At 38.6% G+C, this 17,807-nt stretch overlaps 2 long non-coding RNA genes across 9 annotated transcripts in view; one reads left to right on the top strand and one right to left on the bottom strand.

Moving 5' to 3' along the window:
• LOC144286936 (uncharacterized) overlaps positions 1-17,807 on the top strand; it is a 571,272-nt gene that overhangs the window by 472,584 nt on the left and 80,881 nt on the right. For 2 of the 8 annotated variants that reach the window (XR_013354882.1, XR_013354887.1), the window contains one exon: positions 13,104-14,659. The exons of 5 other annotated variants lie outside the window; for them this stretch is intronic. This is a non-coding gene — a long non-coding RNA (uncharacterized LOC144286936). Of the gene's footprint in view, positions 1-9,677; positions 9,723-13,103; positions 14,660-17,807 lie in introns of those variants that run through there. One more of the 8 variants, XR_013354883.1, reaches the window with a different exon arrangement.
• The window catches only part of LOC144286938 (uncharacterized), a 57,052-nt gene that overhangs the window by 22,416 nt on the left and 16,829 nt on the right, over positions 1-17,807 (bottom strand). The window contains exon 3 of the long non-coding RNA XR_013354889.1: positions 12,880-12,966. This is a non-coding gene — a long non-coding RNA (uncharacterized LOC144286938). The remainder of the gene's footprint in view (positions 1-12,879; positions 12,967-17,807) is intronic.

Raw genomic sequence — 17,807 nt, 5'->3', positions numbered from 1 at the left:
AATAAGGCAGAGTTGTGAAGCCAGCCACATGAGAGCTGATCTTGGAGTCTAAGAAGAATTCTAGAAGCCCTCTGCTGTGGCCAGTCCTTAACCCTTTAGCTTGTAGATCTCAGAGACATCAGAGTGATACTGAGTGTGGCCAATCTGTCTAGAACAGACATAAGATTTCAGGCCACTTGAAAAAGGCTCATTATCAACAAATAGGTGAGTGTTTCAATGCTGTACCAACACAAGTGGTTATGAACCTGAGGATCATCTCAATATCAACTCCCTTTTCTTCTGATGCCAGAGTGAAGTGGGGACATATCCCCTTTGTTTTTTATCTATATGATTCAAATGGAAGAAACTCCACCCAGTATTCATGATTATAGGCCAAATTAAGCAGAAAACCCCATTATTCTATCAGTCTCAGGTCATTATAGGCCAAATTAATCAGAAAACCCCATTATATCAGTCTCAGATCAATAAATATTATAAAACCTAAAACATTGATCATCACCATCTTTTTAAAAGATTTATTTATTTTAGAAAGAGAAAAAGAGAGCACAAGCAGGAGGGGCAAGGGGAGAGAGAATCTCAAGTAGACTCCATGGTGAGTGTAGAGCCCAATGTGGGGCTCAATCTCATGACCCCGAGATCACGACCTGAGCCCAAACCAAGAATCAGACACTTCACTGACTGTACCACCCATGTGTCCCTGTTATCACTATTAAATCTATGGATTTGTGGACCTATGGCCAGTTGGATCTGTTTTTGTAGTGATGTGAGCATGGGGCTGCTGGAGTCACAAGTGTAGCTTGAGATTGAAGATAACACGATGGAAAGGATACCATTCAGTGCTGAGATTCTGGGTGCTAGTAACCTTCTGTGTCCTGAACTCAGCCATATCTATAAACTTTTTATAATTAAAAAATAATAATTTCCTTCTTTCCTCTTGAATTAGTCCGGGTCAATGTTCTGCTGTCTTGTAACTAAGACTCCTATCAGATTTAATGAGCAAGAACTACAATCTGCAGATGCATCAGAAAAGAACATTCTTCACTAAAGAATGGAATAAGCACAGACAGATACAGAAACATGAGCATTTATTTTGGAGAAGGGAACTCATTTTGTATATAAATGGTAGCAGAGTGAAGAACAAATTGAATCAGGGAAAATGAAAGACAACAAAATAAATGAACAGACCACTGAAATATTTCAGCTGGGAATTGATGATGCGGCTATGAATTAAATGGGAAGAAGCAGGTAGTAGAGCCACCATGAAGTCCAAATGGGGCAGAGGCTGAATAATTCATCAAAGGTCATGGATTTTTTTTTTTTTATTGGAGTTGGTGATCCCAGCTCCTAGGTCTCTGCTTTGAATATTCAACCACAGCTTCCTCTGATGTGAAGGGACATCTGGCCAAAAGATAGCATGAGCCAACTAAATTTCAGGACCCAGTGCAAAATGAAAATGTGAGCCTCTTGTTTAACAGTTACTATGAATTTTTAAACAGCCGTAGCAAAAACATTAAGGCAAGTATGGGACTCTTCTAAGTGCAGGACCCTGTGGAAAGAACAAGTTGCCCAGCCATGAAGCTTGCCTTATCAAAAATGGAATTTGTAGTTTTCTTCAATGAATCCTTTCATATATTGGTAAGGCTGTGATTTGGGAAAAAAAAAAAAAAAAACTTAAGCTATTTCACTGGTATGCCCTTGTGTCCTTTTGCTAATTCAGATATGGAAGAGAAAGGGACTATTCAAAAAAAGCAAAACAAAAACTTGGTCTTGAGGTATGATATGATTCTTCATCTTATTCTAAGATGTTGCATCTTAACATCTTATGCTTAGTTTTAAAACTTTTCACATGTAGCTCCTCAAATGGCCTAAATCTTCCATTTATGTTGCACTAGCAAGTTTAAGGTATGAAATGCAGTTATTTATGAAAGTAACTTTTAAATAGATTTGAAATATATATCCTCTTTGAGAAAGACAAAACGAGTTTGATATTCTCATCTTTTTTTAATGTAAAGGTTTTATTTAGCTAAACTTTTGAAATATCTTGGGAAGTTCTTTTCTAGAGATTAAAAATATCGAGATTTGCATAAGGCTTTCATATCTAGAATGAAAAAAGAATCTTAGACACATTTTATGAAGATATCCGAAAGTCAGCTCTCTTTTCTATGCAATTCCATTTCTATGGCACTAATTTGAGAATTATTTTCCCTTTGTGAAAAGTCGAATTTGTGTTTTGTTGCCTAGGCCCATTCAAGTATTCATTGTGAGGGGTTGCAAATGGAGGGTCTGGAACCAGAAGGTCTAGGTTTAGATCAGTAAGTGTCACTTACAAGTGAATTGAGAATTCCACTTAACCTCAGTGATCCTATATTTATTTATTTATTTATTTATTTATTTATTTATTTATTTATTTTTAATTTTTTTTTAATGATCCTATCTTTGAAAAAGGAATAATAGTAGGAGCAACCTCACCAGGACTTTGTGATGGTTATATGAATGAATACATGAAGGACAGTTAAAATAATATAGGGAACACTGTAAGCACTTAATACATGCAACAAGTACTATCCTCATATCCTCATATACTGAGTCCAGACTATCACCCCCAAACTTGGTAAGTGATGGGCACACAAGACTGACATGGCTCCTACCCAAGTACAATGCACAATAGATCTCACAGGGGAGATGATTAACAACTGTGATACTGTGTAATAAATGACATGAAGTGAGGAATACAGCACACTCTGGAGCTAATTAGCAGGGTCACTGTAACAAGGTGGGAAAGTGTGTATTGCCTAAAAGAAGTGGGTTAGAAAACACATTCAACTAGAGGATATTACGCTAAGCAAAATAAGTCAATCAGAGAAAGACAATTATCATGTGACCTCACTCATATGTGGAATTTAAGAAACAAAACAGAGGAGCATAGGGGAACAGAGGAAAAAATAAAACAAAATGAAATCAGAGAAGGAGACAAACCATTAGAGACTCTTAATCATAGGAAACAAAATGAGGGTCGCTGGAGGGGCGGTGGGTGGGGGGATGGGGCAACTGGGTGATGGGCATGACAGAGGGCACGTGATGTGATGAGCACTGGGTGTATATAAGACTGATGGATCACTGAACTCTACCTCTACCAGTAAGGCATCATTATGTTAATTGAATTTAAACTTTAAGAAATTTTAATAAATAAATAAAATTTTAAAATGTAATATATTTTAAGGATATAGTATGAAGATGTACTTCATTTATAATCACGTAAAATGAACTTTTTATAAAAGATTTTTATTTATTTATTCAAAAGAGACACACAAAGAGAGGTAAAGACACAGGCAGAGGGAGAAGCAAGATCCTCGCATGGAACCCAATATGGGACTTGATCCCAGGACCGTGATCCCGGGATCACAACCTGAGCTAAAGGCAGACACTCAACCACTGAGATATCCAGGTGCCCTAAAATGAATATTTTAAATAAAATATCACCTATACCAAAAGTATTTGGAAGCAAGGTAATTTAGCATATTCTAAGAATGTCCAAATATGATCCTGCTTTCAAAAAAGAAAGAAAAGAAACAGTTTCAAGAAGAATATGCTTTTAAATGGAATTATTAAGTAGGAGTTGACCAGAGAAAGGACAGAGATAAACATCCCAAGGCAAAGAAGAGTAACAAGTAAGATGAAAGAGAACATAGCACCCAAAGAACTGGGAATTGTTCAAGAGTGTATGGATAGTTGTGGGCAGCAATAACACAGTGAACTACAAAGGGATGCAGGAGCCAAATTGTGAATGCATGCTAAATGGTTTTATTTTTATCCTAAAGAAAATCTGCACATGTATCTTAAGCCAAGAGTGGGTCCCTAAATCAATCTTTTGTAAGAGCATAGTATACCTCTATGTAAGAAAGAGGGGAGATTGTCAAAGGAGAAATGAAAAATTGGACAGAATGATAGAAAATCCACCAAATAATTAGAAGACAGATTTTAAAAAAAGGAAATGAGAAGGAAAACCAAAGATGACCAGGGATACCCACCATGAGAAGAGGGAATTTAGAGGACAAAATCATCAAAAATGCATATAAGCGCTTTACATGGGATTAAAAACAAAACGAAACAAAACAAATAACCCATGAGTTTCTAGATTTAAAGACATCACCTTGTGTCTGATATTACAAATAAAAAAAAATTCCATTCACATCAAGGTGCCTTGTAAGAAAGTTTTAGGTCACCAGTAATAAAGAAAATATCTTAAAAGCTTCTAGGAAGAAAAACCAAACAAATATAAGGCACATGCAAAGAAAAACTATGAATGAGATTACTGGGAGCTTGAATACAGCAGAAATAGGTCTTCAAAATTTTGGAAAAAAAATCCCAAACTATAATTATAATCCTATCAAACCATCAGGAGGTGTAATAGTAGAATCAGGGTATTTTCAGACTTGCCAACACTCATAAAAATTACCTGCCATACATCTTTTTCCAGGAAGCTCCTGGCGTCACACTCCAAGGCAGTAATCCATAAAAGAGGAATATGTAGGATTTATGAAATAGGGAAGAAGTGAAGACAACTTCCAGGATGATGGTGAAGAGAAGTCTTAGGAAGACAGCTAAGATAGCAGACCTGAACAATGTCTTATGTGGCTTTAGGCAACAGAAAGGAGATACCAGCAAAGACACAACCATGTGCACACGCACACGTCACAAACCAATAGAATATCTAATGTTGGAATAGAATATTGGGGACATTTTACTGTTTCACTTTGGAAATAGTTGAAGCCAAAAGAGTGATGGTTACATAGAACAAAATGCAAAGACAAACAAAACAGAAGTAAATTTTAACCATCAGGAGAGCGTAAAAATGTACAAAAGGGTGAAATGTAATCTTAAAGTACTGGGTGGCTAAGCTATAAACAAAATATGCCCAGTCATAATAAGGTGTGCACTGAATATTAATTTAACCAAAAGACTCTGGGAGCAGGATGGAGGAAGGAAAAGAGCCCACCCACGCCTGTGTGTGTTGAGGAATAAGCACTGGAGTTAATTCTCCATCACCTATAGAAGAAAGCAGATACATGACCTGTAAACTTTTAAAATGAAAAATAGATATATAATCATTTTCTTTAGAAACACATAGATCCATACCAGTAGGAACAGCTAGCGTGGCTTCATCTGTTGAAAAGGAATTAAAAGATGAGAAAAAGAGGAACAAAGAAACAGCTGTTTTTTATTACGGAGTCTTCCAGCACTATCCAACTTTTTAAAACTTTTTTTTTATTGTGAATTGTAACTTATATGCAGAAAACTGTATAAAACATATTTGGACAGTTTAACAATATAATAAAGGAAACATCTGGGTAACCACCACCTAGGTCAAAAAATAGAACATGGCTGGCCCTTAGAACTACCCCCACTCCATGTGCCCTCTCTCACAAAACCTCCTCCCGACCCCTAGAGGTAACACTTTTCTGACTTTGGTGATAAGTTATTTTGCATTTATTCAGATTTTTATCACCTATGCATGCATCCCTTAATGGTGAAGCTCAGCTTTCCATGGTTTTGACAGAATTTTCAAGGATGTAGCTAGTTTATTTAAATGAAATTTAAATTTTTTAATGCCATATTTTGCCCATACAAGTACAAACACTGGATTTATACACCCTCCACTATAAAGAATTATTAAGTACACTGGCTTTCCCACACTGATAGTTTCATAAGAAAAAGGTATTATTACTCATTTCTCCCAGACGCTTGTAAATATACCTTTACCTTGGAACTGCAAGGAATGCCTACAGATCTGTACAAGGAATACTTGTATTTCTACACCATAAATGACCAACGTATGTTTTTAATATTGCGCATTAAAAGCTATATTAAAATGCAATTTAACAATAATTTCAATGAGCCATACATGATTAATGGCAAAAGAAGATTCTAGGCCCAGAAGGAAGAATAATGGCAAGTACAAATCAAAAAAAAAAAAAAAAAGGAAAAATTAACATTTACTCCCATACCACAAATCTGATATTTTGCAAGAGTGGTTTCCATCCAGGATGAGTATTGGAGTTGACTGAGGTTTTAAAACAATCCCAGTAAAAACCATCCTCTTTGCCCGCAAAAGGGTAAATTAGAATCTCAGGGATTGGAGGATGACGGCAAGTATTATTTTAACAAAAAACGGGCATCTTTGATGATATCAACAAACTCCTCAGGGCATTTTGATCCTAATATACTCATTTCCTTATTGTGAGATATTATCCCAGAGCACGACTGTTTTATTAGCGAAGAGCAGATGCTCCCAAATCTCCCTTGACCCATGGTCTTCTTTTCCCATATTGTCCAGATTCATTGAGTACCTTTACCCTTGTAAACTGAATGGTTCCCATTGCAGACCTAGAATCTGCTCATTTCATTTCCAACTCTGGCCCTACTACCTGCACTGGGCAGTGGTGGTGTCATATTCCAAGGTGAACTACCTCATTGCTACCACTTTCCACCTAGTCAAAATGTGTTCATTGGAACTTATTCTGGGGTGTGGAACAGAATGTAACAGGATATGGTCCTGACATTAGGGGAGGCCAAAGAAGTAGAGACAGAGCCAGTTTGGCTGCATCAAGGCTGAGTCCTCTCTCGTTGCTAAGGAGGAGCTTCATCTGGTGGTCAGAGCAGAAGCTGGGAACCATGACTCATGGAGCCTTTTCCTGACTCTTCTCTGAGTCACTTTATGACCTTGGACAAGTCCCTCTACCTTTCTGGGCCTTGTGCCCCTGCCACCCCGCATCCCCCCCATGTAGTCCTTCCGGTCTTCCTTCCGGAGATTTCATATGTTTGTATTTTTAAAGTGTTAAGACTCTTCAGGAGAGCCATTTCAGAAGAAATATTGGTTCTGGAGCTCGAGGAGATTATCCGAGTCAGGCTTTGCAAATAGAGGTACTAAATCATTAGTAACCTTGTGTTGGTTTGCTAAAATTTTCTTTCCTTTTTCCATCTTGAGTTCTATCTAGTTTTACTTTTTGAGATCTATCCTGTGCTGCCTATGGCTGCTTGGTGACCTTTATCTAAAGCATGATGCTGATCAAGTTGTACTTGCAATCTTCTTAGAAACCTGTGTGACCCTCTCATTGCCTTTCAAATAAAGATCAAGCTGAGCGGCACCTGGCTGGCTCAGTGGTTGAGCTTCTGCTTTCAGCTCAGGTCGTGATCTTGGGGTCCTGGGACTGAATCCCACATCGGGCCTCCCACAGGGAGCCTCCTTCTCCCTCTGCCTGTGTCTCTGCCTCTCTCTCTGTGTCTCTCATGAATAAATAAAATCTAAAAAAAAAAAAAAATCAAGCTGAGATTCAGGTCTTTCCACAATTAGATTCCAATCTGCCTTCCCTATTTTATGTCCTCCATTCCCTTACACATATTTTATGATGTAGATCAACTGGTCACCTAGCTGTTTTTCAAATAAGTGCTACCCCCTGAGGGCAAAGACCTCGTTTTATTTAATTTCATAGTCTGGGATCAAACACAATGCCTCCTCCATTGTCATTGCTTAATAGATGTTGGGTGAATGAGTAAATGAATGAATGAGTGAATAAATGGATGGATTCTGTTTCCTCCACCCAGAATGTCTTTAAAATATAAACAGTATCCATGTTTTATGGCCCATCTCAAATGACATCCTCCACAAAGCCTTCCTTGACTCTCCCTGTGGGAAACGGCTTTCCCTCCTTCTTTACACTATTCTATCTGTTCTAATGACATAATTCCATGTATTGAATTTACTTATATATATCATAGCTCTCATATCAAAGTCCCCCGAAGGGAAAGGACAAAATGTATTTTCATTTTATACTTTTACTCAGTACCGTTTTCAAAACTATTTGAATTAAGTATGTGTGTATGTATTACCTGCATGTGTGTTAACATGCATGCCTTGGAAATAATATATCCCCCCTTTTCACAAATATTCTCCATCTCTCACTATCTCCTATAATTTGGGAACTCTGAGATTTAGACAGCAGCTTCCTCTTCCATGAAATAGGGAAGTTGGACCAGAGGATCCATTTGATACAGACACAAGATTTCTTTAGGGCAAGAGTATTGGAATGATGAAATGTAATATAAATGTATTACAAAAAGCGTAACGAGCTCTTGACATCTTATATCACCTGGTATTTTTGCCGTCTTTTAAGTCATTAAGAAAATGATGTTTTTCTCAGGTTTTCATCTTTGGCAATTTGTTTGCTACTGTTTAGGGCCCAAATCTGCCTAAGGAAAATAATAAAAATCACAGACCCCAAAAAGACCCTTGGGTTGTATACTCTGATCTTTTCCCATGACAGAGGAAGCAACTGAGATTCTGGGATAGAAATTGGTTTGCTCCAAGCAACATAAAGCTGAATACGAAATCCCAGTGACAGGTCTCATTCTCCTGGATAAGTAAGCAAAACAAACCACAAGGTTCATCAGCTTCCTTCTTCCTGATGACATACCCATGAGCTTTTTTGTTTCTCTTCTCCACCTCCTGGTTGTCCTTGTTTAATCTGGGGATTAAAAATGGGGCTTTTGGTTTCAGCAGTGATCCTATGGGTGTCTAAAACCTATGGCGCATGCTCTTCTCATATTAGGTACGCATCCATTACGAAAAGCATTGTTAGATGGAGTTGAAGGGCATATTCCAGCTCCAGCTGAAAAACTGGGCAATAAATGAGAAAAGCAACAGTGTGAGTTTTGACGTTCTTGGAAAGCTTACCATATCTCAGGCCAGATTTGCATCCTTTGTAACTCCACAAGGGAATTCCCAGAAGGCATATATTTTCTTTCCTTGACAAATGTCTCAAATTAAAGAGCAACAAAGGAAAATGGTTAAAGCACCAAGGGTGTGATATTTTAAGAGGTTTAACTCGGTCTTTGGCTCTTTGGAGCTGAATAGGTCACAGTTCTCCATAGGGAGAACATTTGTCGATCAATTTGTATCTCATTAGGGCTCCAAGGGCGCTGCTAGCAGGGTCATCTATTTATTTGAGGTTTAGTGGTGAAATAGATTGATTTTCTCCCCACCCTTATGCTTTTTTTGGTTTAAGTTCCAGCTATCTTTTATTGTTCCCCATGGTAGATGATCCTCTTAAGGGAAGCTCAGTAGAGAAGGTGGAAGCCCCTGGAGTTGATATATGCTCCCATTAATCATGTCCAGGGAAGATGAAGAATCTTGTAGGCAATTCATACAGAAGATTGAAGACAATCAAATGGCATGTTTCGTAACCCTCAAGGCTATGGCGTTGGCAGAGATGTCCTTTTTTGTTTGTTTTTCCATAGTAAGGAGCATTGATATTCATAGTCCCTCCTGTAACACACTTATTTGAATTGCAGTTACTGCTAACACACTAACATTCTTAAGAAGCGCTTTCTTTAAAAAAAAAAAAAAACTATTTTATTTATTCATTTGAGAGAGAGAAAATGAGACAGAGAGAGCATGAGGGGGAGGGCAGAAGGAGAGTGAGAAGCAAATTCCCTGCTGAGCAGGGAGCCTGATGTGGGGCTTGATCTCAAGACCCTGGGATAATGACCTCAGCCAAAGAAGGATGCTTAACCAACTAAGCCACTTAGGCACCCCAAGAAGCACTTTCTACAGAGTCCTTTTGTCTACATTAGCAAGAACAGTGAGCTTATTTTCTGTGTTCATTGCCCCTTCCCTGCAGGTGCTGAAATGATGCTGAATCGCAATGCAAACATAGTTTTTGAAGGTAAATTCTAAAACTTTATAAGAGTGTTGAGAGGACTAAGGCACATATTTAAAATTTGATACACAATGAATACTGATTTGATACGAGGGATTACAGATGGGGTATTTAAACCCTAAGATGGCCTTTGCCTCAATATATTTTTTTTTTAACTTCCAAGGGGACTTTAATCATTTGCTTCACTTATTCAGCTTATGTAATGAGGAAGCCCCACAGCCTTCTTGGTTGGTTTTTGATTCAGTGTTTATTGCTCACCCCCAATTCCACACCAACCTGGATAAGACAATCTAATTAAATTGAGCCTGATATTGACCTTTTCATTATAAATACATTATAAATCATTAAATTAGTTCAATAAACACCACTATCTCAGCTCCCTTTTTCCCCACTCCCAACTTCATCCACCTGAAAAATCTTACCAACAGTGACTTAAATCAGCCCAATATACAAAAATAATAATGACAGCCATTTATGACACTATATGGAGACACAAATCAAATAATTTAGTGTCATGAATTTGAATAATTCTTACAGCTCTATCATCTCATTCCATTATGAGCCCCTTTCTACATTTGATAAAAAATGAGAGGAATTGGGACACCTGGGTGGCTCAGAGATTGACTTCTGCCTTTGGCTCAGGTTGTGATCCCAGGATCCTGGGGTCAAGTCCCACATCAGGCTCTCTGCTCAGTGGGGAGCCTGCTTCTCCCTCTGCCTATCTCTCTGCCTCTGTCTGTGTCTCTCATGAATAAATAAATCAAATCTTTAAAAAAAATGAGAGGAGTGAAGATAATTTGGTACAGAGAAAAAGACCTGGACAGGTGAAATAGGTGGACAGAGTCAAAGAGATAATAAGTAGGAGTAGTTAAATCCTAACCATAGATTTATAGATGTGAAGGGGAAAAAGGTAGATATGGTATATATATATATGTGTGTATGTGTGTGTGTGTGTGTATATATATATATATATATACCCAATGAGATGTTACTCAGCCATAAGAAAGTACGATATCTTGGCATTTGCAACAACCTGGCTGGGGCTACAGGGTACGATGCTAAGTGAAATAAGGGAAACACAGGTGATATGTTTCAGGGAAACACAAATAGAATATGAATTCCCTCATGTGGAATTTAAGAATACTAGTGAGCAAAGGGATAAAAAGAGAGAGAGGACAAATCATAAAACAGATCCTTAACTATAGAGAACAAATATAGAACAAATAGCAGAAGGATTAAATGGGTGATAGGGAGGGGCATCTGGGTGACTCAGTCTGTTAAACATCTCCTTTCAGCTCAGGTCTTGACCTTGGGGTCCTGGATACAGCCCCACGTCAGGTTCTCTACTCAGCAGGGAGTCTGCTTCTCTCTCTCCCTCTGCCCCTCCCCCTGCTCCTGCACTGACGTGCACATGCACTCCTCTCTCTCTCTAATAAATACAATCTTTAAAACAAATTAGGTGATGGGGATTAAGGAGTGCAATTATGTGTTGAACACAGGGTGTTGTGCAGAAGTATCAAATCACTATATTGTACAAAAGAAATTAGTATTATACTGTATGATAACTGGAATGAAAGTAAAACCGTAAAAGCAATCAGTCAGTCCAGGCCTTTGGGCTCTACCATTCATGCTCCTGTCATAGAGAATCTGCTTCCTGTTGATAACAGTTAAGACACTTTGTTATTGCTTTCTAGGTATATTAGAGATATTAAGCCACTACCTTTTTATGAGAAATTAACAGATAATTTTGAGAGTAACAGGGTGTTGGACTGTATAGACTAGCTCAAAGATATTTTTTAAATGTTTATTTATTTTCATTTTGTTTAAGATTTTATTTATTTATTCATGAGAGACCAGAGAGAGAGAGAGAGAGAGAGGCAGAGACACCGGCAGAGGGAGAAGCAGGCCCCATGCAGGGAGCCCAGGTCTCCAGGATCATGCCCTGGGCCAAAGGCAGGCGCTATACCGCTGAGCCACCCAGGGATCCCCTTATTTTCATTTTTTAAAATATTTTATTTTTTATTCATGAGAGACACAGAGAGAGGCAGAGACACAGGCAGAGGGAGAAGTAGGCTCCATCCAGGGAACCTGATGCAGAACTCGATCCCAGGACCCTGATATCAAGACCTGAGCTGAAGGCAGATGTTCAACCACTGGAGTCACTCAGCCGTCCCTAAAATTTATTTTTTGATAGCACTTTTCAGTAATTACTTGAAAGATGATTTATCAAGCTTAAAAAGTACCGGGATCCCTGGGTGGCGCAGCGGTTTGGCGCCTGCCTTTGGCCCAGGGCGTGATCCTGGAGACCCGGGATCAAATCCCACGTCGGGCTCCCGGTGCATGGAGCCTGCTTCTCCCTCTGCCTGTGTCTCTGCTTCTCTCTCTCTCACTGTGTGCCTATCATAAATAAATAAAATAAAATAAAATAAAAAATTTTTAAAAAGTAACTAATCATGGAGAAATTATAAGTAAGAAAAAGAAAATCCCAGTAGTAGTAACAAATGTAAAATGGTACACATGTATAGCACATAATGACAATATTATCTAGTAACTACACAGGTATTATTTTCCTTTGCCACAAAACAATAATTTCTATGATATATTCTTTAATAACTGTAAGAAAAATTATTATTGTTTCCTCGAAAAAAGTTATGTCTATAATGTATGCTTTCTAAGAATTTAGACCATGCTACTTTTAGCAACAGAGAAATTTAAAAAAATAGTAGTTTGGATCAAATCCTATGATATCTTCTATATAGTGAAAGCTTCAAATATTTTACTGCTTTAAATGATAATAAATCAACTCAGATTGAGACGAATATTTATTATATTTGGAATTAACAATAATAAAACCAAATATTGCCTTCTTCAATATTCAGAGTGGAATTTAATGGAAATAAAATGATCCTGTGAAGTTTGATTTTCTACTTAATACATTGTCATATTTTTGGAACCAAGGTCTCTGTAAGATTACATTACTTGAAAAGTTGAAATAACTGCATTCAAGTGTAAATCAGACTATTTTTCCTGGAGCTAATATCACCACCGTAGCCTAGTTTTACCTCTGTAGCCTTTTAAAAAATGCACTTAGGAACAGTCTGCTTAAATTAAAGAAAGAAGAGAGGAATTTCTTCTTTCTGCCTAAATTTGAAAACAAACTCACTTGCAATAAGAAAGAAGGAACTTCTGGACATTGGAAATTTCCTTCAAAACAAGGGAAAATCGGTTTTACATCAACTGCATTCTTCAGCTGTAGAGTATAAAAAAAAAAAAGGAAAAGGAAAAAAAAGAGGGAGACAGTAGAATTTTTTACCAAATGAACTGCTCTCTAAGTTCCCAATATACCTTAAAAATTAAAGGCTGAACGTATTTATTTCCCCGTTTCAGTTTTTCATGGAAGCCCTTAAAAAAACCAAACATATGGATCACCACCGTTGAAAGGAAGCCCTGCCTCCCTCTGGTGCTCAACCGTCTCCACGTAACAGAAGACACGTATTTTGTAATTTACTGAGACACTGCACTCTGCAAAATCGGGCCCAAAGACAGACCTCAAACTGGACTAGCAGCTCTGCTCCTGAAACAACATACCTGGGCTATATTTGGAAATGTCTGTGTAGACAAAACAACGTGCGCTGGGAGGGGCGGGTGCATGGAGGAGCGCAGCAGGCATTATCTGGTTTCACTGTCTACAGTGATCATATTAACTGAATAATTGCCCATTATTTGCTTTGTATCCTAGAGCCCAAGGCCACTGTATTTACTTTCAAAGTGAAATGAAGAACAGAGGATAAGTCAGCTCCCCTATGACTTTTCCCTCCTCCGTCCCTGCTCCAGCATTGGCTTTTAGCTTTCCAAATTGAGAAGCTATGCCTAGGCCCTAAATTGAATTTCACGACTTCATTTGTGATAGAATTATGTGCGGCTCTGCACCCTTTAAGCAGAGCATTGTAAACAGCATGCAGCCAGAGTGTGCGTGTGCACACACACGCGTACGCGTGAGCAGGCATGGTTGGGCAGGAGTGAACCCAACAGATCTGGCTGGGAAGCCCTAAGAGCATCGATGGTGACTGCAGTGGTTTTGGCCTGGAACAAATAATTTTGAGATGTTCAATGTCAGGTAAATCTGGTAGATTTTCGATTTCACTTGAAACGATTTCTGCACCTTGCCACTCAAATATTCCTCAAATGTGTGCCTTTATTTTCATCCCACTTCCAAAGTTCTGGAATAGGTCCCAACATCGGTAATGTTGAGTATCATAGCTGTCTTCAATCTGGTTTCCAATTTCCTCAATCCAGTCCACCGTCTACATTGCTTCCAGAGTGGTCTTCTCAAACAAAACTCTGGCCATGCCTTTCTCCTGCATGAAAACCCTCCAAGGGCATCCTATTACCAACAGGAAAAAAATCTGAGATTCTCTGAGTCCTAGCCTTTTCTCACATTGCTACCTTACCCTGTTCTTCTCTGACTTACCTTCTTTTTGAGTAGCACCAAGCCACTAGTACATCGCCCAGATATGCGCCCCATTCTGTTCCATATTTCATAGCATACCACATATGCCTTCTGCTTCAAATTTTCTATAATGTAGTAAATCAATAACTCTCCCCTTTCTTAACCTCTCCATTAGAAATGAACTTAGTGGTCAGTTAGGTCAGGAAATATTTTCTGATCCTGGAGCTATCATTTCTGTGCTTCCATAGGATACTGTCCACGATTTATCATAGCATCAAATACATTGGAATAAAATTAACAAATATATATCTTGGGGCATCTGTCTGGCTCAGTGGTTGAGCATCTGCCTTCGGCTCATGTCATCATTTCAGGGTCCTGGCATCGAGTCCCGCATCGGGCTCCCCACAGGGGGCCTGCTTCTCCCTCTGCCTATGTCTCTGCCTCTCTCTGTGTGTCTGTCATGAATGAATAAATAAAAGCTTGAAAAAACAAATACATATCTCTCATTGCATGGTAATCTTTTCAAAGAGGAGAGATTTCCCATGACCTAGCACTTCTATCCCCATGGCCCAGGAACTAGTATATCAAAGGCATTGCTTGAATATCTGTGAAGAAATTTCTGCATCATGGAGAGCCACACTAACCTGTTTATACTTGCTGGCTATGTCTTCAGCTTAATGAACACTTCATGTCAGATATCCCTGCAGGGACTACTTAACATTTACTTTTGCTCTAGGCTAAAGACAATAGGTTTGAGAAAAAAAACAATAACATGACTTCCCACCCTCGAAATTTTCATTTGGCTGAATTTTCTTTTTTTTTCCAGACTGTTTTGAATGACTGAATCAGCCTCTACATAAGTGTGCATTTTTGTATAACAATTTTGAGTGACTTCGACAGATTCTACAGTTGCAGGGGACTTGATAATGTTGGACTAAGAGAAGAATAAAAGCTAACACTCACAGCAGGAAGAACAATTATCAAATTCATGAGTCAGTTCAACTACAGTTGAAATACATGTCTCTTAAGACTGTCCTTTCCAGAAAGAAATTATTATGATTCTGATTCTAATTGACGCTTGAAGGCTGATCATTTATTATTTTAAGTAAGACCTTATGCCTTGAAGGTAGTTTGAGGCATAAAAATGCTGACTTAGTATAGTTCCCTGCTGTGAGAGGCAAAATATGTGAAATTCAAACAGGAGGTCCCCATTTTATCCTAAGCACAATAACATGGATGTAAGCAAATATATAAAATCGACCTTGGCAGGATAATAACAAATAAGCAAATGAATTGACTTGTATTATCCAGTGGCTGACGTTAATTTCAATATAGTCTGTAATTGTAATACACGTGTGCATCTTATCTGAGATTGTAGTAGTGGTTTAGTCAATACCTATATAGCAAACATGTCCTTGGTGTCAGATTCACTACTAGGTATTTAAAATGCAGATGTGGGAGTCATAGGCTAGGAATTGGAGGATTTTGCATTTTAGGGGGAAAGGCAAATGACTAATCTGGACATTAAAATGCAGTGTTATAAATGATCAATATGCAAAAGATAGTATGAGAAAACAGAAGAAAGACATCAAATTCAGCAAGAGAGTTCCAGGAAGGCACTCTGGAGAAAATGCTGCCACATTGGAGTTCAGCAAAGTTGTAGAAATAAGTCAGAGAATATGGCAGGAGGTTCCAGAAGGAGCTAAAGCAGGCACAAAATGCTGAGAGCTCTCTCAGATTATGGTGCATTTCAGGAACTTTAGTTAACTCAATATGGCTATTGGATGCTTTATAAGGCAGGATGAAGAGATGAGGTCATGGAAGGAGGATGTATCAAAGGATGGACACCAGATGTGTATGTCATGCCTACTAGTTTCGGTATTGTCATGTCTAGGGGACAACAGAAGGGTTGCCAATGAGAAATAATAGGATCGTATTTACATTTTATAGCAGTAGAATGGGGTGACTCCTTAATCAGATCTATAGTAGAGATGGAAGACAAATGCATTATTCGGGGAAAGAAATAATGGAGGTCTGAAATAAAATATTGATTCAGAGAAGGAACCAGCCCTGAGAGTCATTTGGAGGGAGAAACCACAGACCTGATGGTATACAGAGTGATGAATTGGAAGACATCATGGCAGATTTCTAGCTCAGGAGACCTGCTGGGTGGTAATGCAGCTTCCTTAAGATGGTAATAAAAGAATTGGACTTGAAGACCTCGGGGAAGTAAGAAGGACTGACTTGTAGACATTTCAAGTTTGGGTTACTCTGGGGGCCTTTAATTGGCAAAGCCAATAGAGAGAATATAGTTGTTTAGAGCATGAGGCAGGAGCTAGGGCGTATAGGTGCTGTTTGAGTCATATGTGCTATGATCACCAATCTATAAGATTGGGAGCTTTAACCAGGAGGGTTAAAGGAAGAAGGAAGGAAGAAAAATCTCAAAATTGCCAAAGGTTCCAGTGCTAAAGGAAAGGAAAACTGCTCATTGGATTAAATACATAGGTCATTGTTGACCTGAAATCGCGATTTTAATGCAATTGTAGCGGATGGACCCAAGATGAAGAGGGTTGAACAATGAATTGGAGGTGAAGGATTTGTAACAAGCTGGTGTTATTCTTTCAAGATACATCAGGGGAGGGAAGCATGATGAAAGTTCAACATGTTTTGATGCTGTTTTAAGACAAGCTTATCTGACAGAGGAAGGAGCCTACAGAGAGGAAGAGAACATACGGGCCAGGTGTTTGAGGGGTTTGGACCCAGAACAGAGAAAGAAGTTATATTGGAAAAGACGAGAAATGTATTCTTATCCAAAGCCAAAGAGAAAGTGGGAATGCCAGTATATTTTTACGTAGAGCTGGGAGGCAGTTTGAGTCTGTTCCCACCTGGCATCAAGTAGAAGAGAAATCATTTGCAAAGAGCAGAGATAGTGAAACAGATGAATGGAAAGTCCATCATTTGCGGGACAGACTGCTGAGCCAAGGTGCCTCTTAGCACAACTGAAGCTTCAACAACCTGCCGCACCGTTCAGGCCTCCTTTCTCTCTTCCCAGTTCCTGTCTTTGTGCTCTGTTCCTCTTAGAGGCAACACAACACCACACAAATCCCTCAGCTCCTCCCTAGAACAGGTGACCCCTGCTGAGAGCTTTGACCATGATCAACATGAGCAGTGAGCTGCCCGGGTCTTTGAAAGCCATGAAGTCATGCCCTGCTAAATCCTTAAAAATTCTTAGGCAAAGGCCACCTTCTTCAACTTTGGTCCATTTAATGGCCAGTGGGGATAATGATGGAGAGGGAGGAAGATACTATACTTTTTTTTTTTTTCCAGTTTAAGTTATGTAAGAAGTTCTTATAAATGAGATGCTAACCTCCTGCTGTCATTATTATTATCTTGTATTTCAATTTTATACAGAAATCCATGGAAATACTATATAAGAATCATTTTATACATGAGATATGCTTTTATATTTCACATTTTACAAAACATTTAACCTCAAATTCCAAACTCTTTCTCTGTATTCGCCACACCTCCCTCAAGAGGGAATAAACACACCTTGAGACTCCTTTGGTGTCCCATTTTCCAGCAATACCTAGCGAAAGTTTTAACTTCAGTGTAACATTAACTTTTTTCCCCATAAATAA

The sequence above is a fragment of the Canis aureus genome, chromosome 16, assembly GCF_053574225.1.
Source record: "Canis aureus isolate CA01 chromosome 16, VMU_Caureus_v.1.0, whole genome shotgun sequence".
Lineage (NCBI taxonomy): Eukaryota > Metazoa > Chordata > Mammalia > Carnivora > Canidae > Canis > Canis aureus.
The sequence above is the reverse complement of the archived record's forward strand: the minus strand, read 5'-3'. Positions and strand labels throughout refer to the sequence as shown.